This window comes from Dromiciops gliroides, chromosome 6, assembly GCF_019393635.1.
Source record: "Dromiciops gliroides isolate mDroGli1 chromosome 6, mDroGli1.pri, whole genome shotgun sequence".
Lineage (NCBI taxonomy): Eukaryota > Metazoa > Chordata > Mammalia > Microbiotheria > Microbiotheriidae > Dromiciops > Dromiciops gliroides.
Window position 1 is genome coordinate 138,171,716 of NC_057866.1, and position 11,300 is coordinate 138,183,015.

Genomic DNA, 11,300 nt, shown 5'->3' on the forward strand with positions numbered 1-11,300 from the left:
AAATATACTTATTTATTTTTATATTCACATACTCCAAGTAAAGAATTCATGCTTTATTAGCTTCTATATTCAGTGCATTCTAAAATATATAACTAAGGGTCAAAAACTTATAATGAAATATGATTCCATTCAAGAGTCACTGAGATCTCCTTAATACAAACTTTAGATTTTTTACTTATTGTCACTTAATTGTCCACTCCAGCCACTCAGGTTTCTTTCATATATTCCCTTATATTTCTGAAGCTGTGAAGTTCTAAATTGGGCAAAAAGGGTCAAATCTAAGGTCCATGATATTCCATGGTCATCAAGTACCTTACTTGTTATTGGAACAAAAGAAATAGGTGGTGGAAATGTCCATGAACAAATGCAAATAACTATCTTAGAAAGGATGATGTATTGTAAGAATTGGAGGAGAAGCAGATATCCATAAACAAGGAAGCATATCATATGGAGATTACTATAAGGAACAGAATAGGGAATTCTCAGGAAGGGAGATCAAGCAATGGAAATGGATAAAAGATGGCAGAGAATTTAGAATATCCAATGTATACATGTAAGTAATGACTCTTCCAATCCTATTATAACTGGTCACCTAAAGAAAATTTGCCATTTGTCCCTAACATAGGACTCTTTTATATGTTAGTCACTTCCAATGGCAAGAAAACAAATTTCCATTCTAGGTCCATGTGTAAGTATGAAAGGGATGGGGCAGAAAAAAAGTTCATCTTACTCTATATACACATTAGATCATCTTGTTATCCAGAAAGGAAAGGAGGAAGAAGAGGCCAAATCAGATTCATTTTGAATGGATATTTATATTCCTGAATGTTTTAAGAAAGTTAATTTGTTATTTGGAGTGTGTGTGTGTGTGTGTGTGTGTGTGTGTGTGTGTGTGTGTTCAATTTGCAGAGGAGAACAATTATTCTACTCTCAGCAGTACAGTAAATGTTGATGTGTGTACTACTATGAATAATGAAATATGGATTCCAGACAATTAAAACCCATTGACTTGGAGCATTAGAGCATCCTCATTAATCCCCTCCAGAGTAGAGAAATTTGGACAGTGGTCCTAGCTGTCTATATGCTAGTTGCCCTCTTGTCTTCTGTATTATATAGTGCAAGTTTATTACCATATGATTAAACATCACACCAGGGGAAATTCCAGTCAAGAAAGCTCTGCTTGCAATGCCCCAGCCAAGATTCTAAGAGACATGTTCTGAAGGGATAATGGCAACAATCCTATTAATATTGATAATTATAATTGTAATAATAATAAATTTATATAGTTACTGAAAGTTTACAAATGGACTTCCTTCCACTGGGAGGCAGGTATTATGGTGGTGTCAGGCACTATCTCTCTCTGTTCCTTGAGGGAAGAAAGAGAAAAATGATTCTCCCACTCCCACATAAAATCTCCATAGGGTTTCAATTAGAAACTTCTTTGATCCTAATTCTCGGCACAAATCCTGGCAACTGCTAGGACTGTTCCAAATTTTAATTCAAAGCACTAGTTTCCTACAGAATAAAAATACAAGATATGTAGAAAAGCATCAAGATAAGTTAGTATAGCAGATGCCAGAGTGAGTGTTCAAAGATATGGAAGTAATTTCTTGTCTGATTAGCTGGGTTATAATTGTAAGATAAATTATTTTAGAGGCTGGAAGTCACCTTTAAAGATTATTTAGTCCAATCCTTTTGTTTTACAAATAAGGCCCAAAGAGGTTAAATGTGATTCCCCCAAGGGCACAGAGGTACAACTGGGGTCAGGCCCATAGGCACAGCCCATGGGCCAAGCACCAATGGGATTCAGGTTGAGGGTCTTCCCACCTAGTCCAGTTTTCATCTAACCTCTTACTACCATAGATTCTTTATCTTTAAGATGACAATAATTGTCAAGCTTAAGGTACTATATAAAGGTTATGATGAACAGGATACTATCAATAATTGTTCATGTTCGTTAAATATTTCAGTTAAATGTAAGATTATAAACCAGTCAATAACCAATCATTAAATTCCTATTATGTGCCAGGCACTACACTAAGTGCTAGACCTACAAAGAAAAGGAAGAAGAGCCCTGGGTCTCAAGGAGCTCGCAGTTTTGTTTCATTTTTAGTCTTTCTCCTTTGTCTCCCATGCACCCAGCTTCAGTTCATAATAACGATAATATCTAATATCTAATTTGCCGTCTATAGAGCATGCATCCTGAGTACTTTACTATATGGCAGCGAAACATGGACTACATACACTAGACAAGAGAAGAAGCTTAACAGCTTCTACATGCACTGCCCTTGGCATATCCTTGGCATATCTTGGTCAGATAGGATCACCAGCACAGAAGTGCTCCAACTCGCACAACTTCTGAGTATCTACATGCTACTGAAACAAAGACGGCTGCACTGGCTTGGTCATGTGCACCACATGCAAGACTAGCGCGTTCCTAAAGACCTACTCTATGGAGAGTTAGCCCCAGGCCAAAGAACTGCTGGACGCCCCCAGCTTTGCTACAGAGATGTATGCAAGCTCTGGGATTAGACATCTGCAGTTGGGAGGAGATGGCCAAGGACCGCGCCCGATGGAGTTCAGTACTCGGGAGCAGTTTGCGCGCAGCTGAGATGGGCCTTCGAGCTTGGGAGGAAGAAAAATGAATGAGACGCAGGAACCGACGGGCAACAGAGAGTGCAGTTTTCCGATGTCCTCGTTACAGCAGGAGCTGTGGCTCCCGTATCAGACTGCACAGCCACACTGTGGCCTGTGGCTCTTTAAGGCACTGATCCATGGTCGTTCACGACTGGCGGAAGCCTACTACTACTATAATAGATCTTATATAATAGAGTGTATGCTACTATGTACCAAGCACTTCACTGAACACTATAAATAGTATATCATTTGATCCTCATAACAATCCTGGGAGGTAGGTCTTATTATTATCTCCATTTTATAGATGAAGAAATTAATGTGGACAGACTTTAAGTGACTCACCTAGTGTCACACAGCGAATGTGTATCTGACAGTTATATTTGAACTCATGTCATTCTTATGCCTAGCCCAACACTATATCCACTGGGCCATGATGCTAACTCAAATTAAATTGAATTTAAGCTGAGGAATTATATTATTGAGTCAACAATTAAATAATTAGTATCTCTGATGGGTAAGACATTACTGGGGACACAAAGCTGAACAAGACATAGGCCTAACCTTCAAGAAGCTTATGCTCTAGAAAGGAGGTGGGGGTGGGAAATGCACAAAAATACCTATAATTCTAGTTGTTAAAAAATAAAATCCACAAGAAATATTCCAAACCCCATGATTATTTTTAAAATCAATGCTATAAGAAATATATTATATTAATCTGATATAGCATCATTTCTATAGGGAATATATTACTGTGAATATTCTTTTATAAATGTATTGTTTATACATTATGACAATACATAAAATTTAAAAACTTCCCAGATTCATTCAAATCCAACTTGGATTTTAATAATATTTTCATTATATTCCTTATCCTCTCATTTAATCCTATGAGTTATACTATAGCAGCATATTTCAAAATAGTTTCATTTTGAATGACTGGCATTTTCTCTATGGAGATAATGATTTATTAAATGTGTGTTTGTCCATGTCTATTTGCATTAAAAGTTAGATGCTGGCACTTTCATTCAAAAAACAATCTATTGGAGGTTGTGAATTTCTCAGACTTCACTGTAGATTTCACATATGTGGAAGTAGTTCATTACCAAAGAAAATGTGCAACATTTAGAGTTGGAAGAACTAAGTTCAAAATCAGAACATGTAGTTGGTAGCTCAGTGGGGCAAAGGTGACTTGATGATATGGTAGTTGGAGTTCTGGTCTTAGAGACAGGAAAATAGGATTTCATACCCTGACTCAGAAAATCTTGAACTCTGTGACTCTGGGCAAGTCTCTTAATGTCTATATACCTCAGCTTTCTCATCTGTAAAATAGTTAAATAATATAATGTACCTCCCAGAATTGTTGTGGGGTTCAAAGGAAAAAAACACATATAAACTGTCTTGCAAACCTAAAAGTATTACATAAATGCTAAATAATAATAATTATTATCATTATTGTTGTTGTTGTTGTTGTTATTAATAAAATCCTGGGCTCTGCTACTTCTTCTTTGTGACTTAACAAGTCTTCATTTCTTTTTCTGTAAAATTATAAAATGAAGAGATCTGGGGGCAGCTAGGTGGTGTAGTGGATAAACCACCATTCCTGGATTCAGGAGGACCTGAGTTCAAATCTGACATCAGACACTTGACACTTACTAGCTGTGTGACCCTTGGGCAAGTCACTTAACCCTTCTTGTCCCACAAAAATAAATAAATGAATAAATGAATAAAATGAAGAGATTTGACTAAATGGCCTCCAGGGCCCCTTTAAACAACTTCATCTAGCTAAATAAAGCCCCTGCTGACACATATCATGAAATGCTATTTGTAGGAGTAACAATACTTTATTGTCCAAAAGAGAAACCCGTATCTAGTCACGCCAATTGTTAATACCATAGAAAGAAAGAAACAGAAGCAACCATAGATTTGTGAGGTGAGTTGACTATTATTCAAATCTTGCTTCCTTGTTAAAATGGGTAAAGGTAGGAAAGAGATCATCTCACTGCAGATGGATTTACCAAGATGCTACAAACTATTATTTAAAAGCTGGAAAAATGTATTTTCCATTTTCAGGGATAATGATACCAATGATGGTAAGGAAGAAGCATTTATACAGTGCCTGCTATGTGCCAGGCATTGGGCTAAGTGATTTTTACAAAGATTATCTCATTTTATACTCACAATACCCCTGCAAGCTAGGTATTTTTATTGTCCCTGTTTTGCAGTCCAGGAAACAGAGACAGAGAACAATTATGTGACTTATATTACACAGCCAGTAAGTCAGATTTTTACTCAAGTCTTCCTGACTCCAGGCCTAGTCCTTTATTCACTTTCAGCATTTCCTTAGCCCTATGATATTTAACATTTTCATTAATGACTTGGATAAAAGCAGAGATAAAATGCTTTTAAAATTTGTAGATGGCACTAATCTGGAAAAGAGAGATGCTATGTGGAATAATGAAATCATGATATAAAAAGACCTCAAAAACTAAAAGACTAGGCCATGTGATATGATCTCAAGTATAATCAATCAAAAATATTATTAAGTACCTACTATGTGCTAGAAACTAGGCACTAAAAGACAAAAGTGAAAACACTCCCTGCTATAGAAGGATCTTAGCTGGAGAAGAGAATGTGTAAATATAAAGATATACAAAATACATATAAAGTGATTTGGGGGGAAAAGACATTGGTAGCTGTGTTATCAGGAAAAGCCTGATCGACTAAATTTGAGGAACAGGAAGACAAGCTGTTTGGTTAGAATATAATCTACATGGAGGAGTTATGTGAAACAAGGCAGGAAAAGTAGAATGAATCCAGATGTGAAGGGCTTTAAATGCAAACAGAACTGGTATTTAATCCTGGAAGTAATAGGGAGCGACTGGAATTTACTGAGCAGGGGTCATTGCACTTTAGGAAAATCAGTTTGGCAGCTGTGTGAAGGATTAGAGTGGAGAGATTTGAGGCAGAAAAGCCAATTATGAGAGCTGAGGAGGGCCTGAAAATGAGTGGTGGTTATCTGAATAGAGAGAGGGGGATGGATGAAAGAGCTCTTGCAGAGGTAGAAATGACAAGGTTTGGCAATTGAGTGGATATCTGGAGAGTGATAATGGTAAAGTCTTACTCATGGGTACAATAAATGAACTTCACAAGTACAAAATGGGAGAGGCATAGCTAGACAGCAATTTATGTCAAAATGATCTGTGGATTTTAGTGGCCTGGGAGATCAATATGAGTCAGCAAAGTGATATAGCAGTCAAGAAAGTGAACTTGATCTGAGGCTACATTAAGAGAGATATAGTCTCCAGGAATAAGGAGAGAGCACTGCTCTATTCAGCCCTGATGCACCCATACTTAGGGTACTGTGTTCAATTCCATGTACCATATTTTAGGAAAGATAGAGAAAAACTGGTACTGACTGAGATCTTGTATGGCAGAGGGATCAAACACACTTTCCAAGGCCAGAGTACTCCTGAACCATATTAAATAGTAATTGAGATATATTTAACAAAATAAACAAAAATACAATAAAACAGATAGCATCACATATTAAAACTAAGTCAAAATGCTGCCCACAAGGTTTTTTATTTATGGATTAATGGGCCCATTTCTATTTGAGTTGGACACCACTGTTGTAGGGTATGATACTCTAGGACCAGATGAAGTGGCCCACAGATGTGAAAATAGACTTCTTTTGTTTGTTTTTTTTTTGTTTTTTTGTTTTTTCAGTGAGGCAGTTGGGGTTAAGTGACTTGCCCAGGGTCACACAGCTAGTAAGTGTTAAGTGTCTGAGGCCAGATTTGAACTCAGGCACTACTGACTCCAGGGCCGGTGCTCTATCCACTGTGCCATCTAGCTGCCCCTAGTTTTTTTTGTTTGTTTGTTTTTTTGTTGAAAATAGACTTCTTAAAGAGACTTGTTCAAGTAGTGATAGTGAAGTAACAGCTGTGAACCTTCTAGCTTATCAGGCTTGTTTGATGTCTTTCTTGTATACAAGAACTCTGGTTTTCAGGTCTAGACAGCCAGTCATCTTTTCCTCAGGTGGACCACAGAGCATGTGCAACCCTATGGTCTGGCATGCCCTACCCACATAAGATGGCTCTCTCCTTTTTAACCCTTGAGTAAATTACCTCTTAATAAGGTGGCAGATAGAATCTCAGGCCCTTATCTGATAGTCACCTGGAGCATTATAAAACTTGATGTTATCATATGTATGACATGTTGTCTTAACCAGCTGGTGCCAGAGAAGACATCTAGCCACTCTGTGCTTCATGGGTGAGGTGAAATAAACAGGAAAGAAAATGGATTTCTTGTTGAATAACTTCACTAAATTCTTCCTTACTGACAAAAGAGTAAGTGCAGGGTTGAAAAATGATAGAATCAAATTTTCCAGGTTTGAAGGGACCTCAGAGGCTGCCCAATATAACCTATACTGGAATAGATATCCCCTATACAACATTACTGACAGTTGGTCACAACATCTACTTGAAAACCTCCAAGGTGATGGAACTCACATATGTATTGCTATTAATACACCTATACCACAAATTTTTTTTTCCATATTTGAGAAAGTATAACCCCATTTCCACATAAGTTTGGGGTGATTTCTTAAGGGACAGTCTGGTATTGAGGATTGAGTATGATGGGGTATGCATGACTTCTGATTGTCTGAGAGGCCTCTAAGCCCACAATGCTATATACTTAAGTAAGGGAAAAGGTACTTCTTTGGATTTATGAAGAGAAGCAGAAAGTTTTAAAGGCAAGTATGGACTTTTGAATTGCAGATAGAAGATCTCTTTGAACCAACTGACATACAGAAATCAGCCACCTTGACTTCCAGTGCTTGCATCCCTAGACACTAACAGTAATGACCTGACTGCCACACCCTAACCCCCAAGAAATAAATCTCTGTCCTTATTTGAACTGAGAGCTTCTGTATTTATTTGTCTACTCTAATCTGTATAACTTCACTGATTTCTATTTACGCTGGGTTTTTTTTAAAGTTATTTGTAACTGTCTTTTGTATAACCAATATGTGGTGAGTAGTAATAAACTACTTTTACTTCCTTTTTAGAGTGATCAGGGAAAGTGATATTTTTTTCCAGGGCCTTAAGTAATCCTATATCTAGACTGCCAATATTCGAGATGTGGTAGAAAGATATAATTCTAGCTCATTAGCCTTGTAGACAGGTAAATGAAAGAATGAGAAGTTAGTCATTACCCTCTTTTTCCTCCTCACAAAAGAAGAAATTGTAGTTTCCCTTGAAGGAAGTATAAACCAGACTCCAGATTAGATATATATGTAGCTGTAGATATAGCTCCCATGATCTATCTATCATCTATCTATCTATCTATCTATCTCTCTATCTAATCTATTTTTCTTCATGCCACATGCAGACCAGCCATATAAATGGATATATGTATATATGGATAATATAGTTATTGCATATGGGTAGAGATGCATACATAGGTATGTTCAAGAGTATGCACACACATTATATATGTATTATATATGTACATGTGTGCACAAGGAACATTCTACCAAATTCCTTTCATAAGACATAAATAGTCTTAATCAACACTGAAATAAGGGAAGGCTAAAACAGATAAGAAATATGGATAAATGTCAATAAATATTCATGTAAATATTAAAATAAAATTCTAACAAATATATTACAAAAAGACATATTCCCTATAATGACTTTTTTGACATTTAACATCATGTAGATATAGCCATTGTGTATAAAATTAGAGGTTTAATTATGATCCTTTATTACTCAATGTAAATAAAATCATTATCAATCAAATAAACCATATAAAACATTGGGGAACATATTCTAGTTTCAATGAAAGTCATCTCCTACTCCTGATAGGCCGATATTTAGTTATTATTAATGTTATTGTAAACTCTTAAGAATAATGTAGAATACTGGATTTTGAATCCAAAGACCTATGTTCTATTCCAAGTCTTGCCCTTAATGAATTTCAACATTTTCAGAAAGTCTTTTAACCTCTATGACCTTCAGTTTGCTCATTTGTAAAATAAGTTGATTGAAATTGATGATTTCTAAGGTCCCGGCAGTGTTCCATAACTATCACTAAGGTGCAAATATGAAAAATTGGTTTATTATGGAATGGCCATTTCCAGATGAACTGAGATGGGAACAGATTCTCTTCTTTCACTCAGCGTTGAGAAATTTATTCAAAAATTTCTTGGTCAAAGTATACTTACCATTAAGAGACCCATTTTCAGTCCTCCACTTTAAAGAAACCCTACTCGGTTTTCCACAATGTGTCTGGATTCATTTGATACCTATTGCTAACCTTCTGCTATTTTTTTTCTATAGGGGCTGCTTTACCCATAGATGAAAAGTAAAAGGATCAAATGGACAAAACAACAGAGCAGTAAAGTGCTCACTTCAGGGTTGCAGCCAATCTAATTAATTTTTCATTCAGTTCTGATGTATTAGAGGCCAATCAATTTGGGATTATGTTTACAGAGTTGTATAAGGAGAGGAGACCAGGTCCTCATTTGTCGTCTAGGCTGTCCAAATTAGTCAGTTAAATGATCCCTGGGGATATCATAAAGTATATGAATGGGTTCTTGTAAGTACCTTTTCTTTTAATTACAGACCAAACTGTCAACACTTTCTATAAATCTTGACCTCAATGATTGAAGGACAAAGTCCTGCAGTCATAAATGAGGGGCTCTTTTGCATTTTGGACCTCTTTACTTTGGGGTTCTTATTTAATTAATGTTTCTTTGGTTAGTCACTTTAGTATGAATAGGCATATACTCTTGGAGTTTCTAGTCTCATATTCTTAGAATTTGATGAGACTTTAACATGTTCTCTAATTAAATCTTTGTCTGAAACATAAATTTTAATATAATATTCTCCCCCTCCCAAGCGGGTTCATGTAACCTCTCACTGAAAACCACCAAAAATGAGAAACTCATCAGTACATAATGGGCCAAATTCTATTTCTGGATGGTTCTCATAAGAAGTTAAATTGAAGCTAAATTTATTGCCCTGTAACTTCTACCCATGGGTGGCTGTACCCCAATAACCAAGCTAAATAAATCTAATCCACTACTTGAAGAGAGTAATCATACCCTCTCTAAATCCTGTAGTCTATGTGTAACCAAATTTTTCAGCTTAGTATAATATTCTGCCCCTTCTGTATATGAATGGTTTCCTGAACAGGGCAAAAAAGACAAATTTTTGTCAGGGAAAAATGTGGAAATCCACTTGTGAACAGACACATTCTCTCAAAATGAGGATCATACAGAGGATTATACCCTAGGTGAAGGACCTGTTTTTAGGTGAAACAATGACTGCAGTAGGTGGTGAAGTAGATAGAGTACCAGGACTGGAGTCAGAAAGAACATTGTTGAAATCTGGATTCAGATGTTTACTAACTGTGTGACTTTGGAAGTCACTTATTCTCTGTCTGCCCCCGTTTATTCAACTGTAAAGTGAGGCTAATAATAGCACCTACCTCTCAGAATCACTTTGAAGTTCACATGAAATAACATTTGTAAAGTGCTTAGCACAATGTCTGATACATAGTGGACACTTCATAAATGCTTGTTTCTTTCCTCCCTCTGTAACTCCTGTTGATTGGTAGTTCTACACTTTATAACCAAGCAAGCAACAACAGTAACCAAAACAAACCAAATAAAATAATAACCCTTTCACTTCCTCTCGATAGTTCTTCAATATTTGAAGAGAGAAATAATGTCCCAACTTAGTCTTCAATTTTCTCTATTAAATGTATAATTTTTTCCAAAACAGGATTAAAGATCTACATCTGATAGATACCATAGATACTATATCATCCAACCATCCCGTTTTATAAATGAAGATTCTAAAGCCCAGAGCAATCAAGTATTTACACAAGGTCACACAATAAGTGGTAAAACCAGGGTTCAAATTTAGGTCTGAGTTCAGCTTTTTTTATTTTAACTATACCATACTACTCTTGAAAAAACCCTTAGATCTATTAGTAGTAGTGATAGTAGCAGTAGTAGCAGCAGCAGAAGTAGTAGTATTACTAGTATTAGTAGCCATAGTTGTGGTAGTGACAAAAAATAATAGCAATGATTTGAATAACACTTAAAATTAATGGGTGAAAGGATTGCATTGGGAAAAAGGGAAAGGGAGAGACAAAATGGGGTAAAGTATCTCACATAAAAGAAGCAAGAAAAAGCTTATGGCGTAGCGGGGAAGATGGGGGAGGAGTGGGGGAGTGAATGAGCCTGATTCTCATCAGCATTGACTTAAAGAGGGAATAACATACACATCCAAGTTGGTATTGTGGGGACCAATTTTTAATTGGGGAGTGTTAGCTAAGAAGCTCGACGCAATATTGGGGCAAGACCGGCAGCCTCCCTCAAAACAGAACAGGATTTATTTTAACAAGAACGAATTTAAAAAAAACAAACAAACAAACAAAAAACCCACGAACAGGATCAGTAGGATCAAGGGAAAGGAAATAAAATGGGGAAAGGGAAATTATACAACCTGTAAAGTTACCACCACCCAGGAATCAGCTGAGAATATGCAGCCTAATGCCTGTCGCCTTCCAACTTCCCATAAGAATGCCCAATTCTCCTTCCCCATTCCCAGAAAAACCCCACACAGCCCCAGCCAATGGGATGGCTG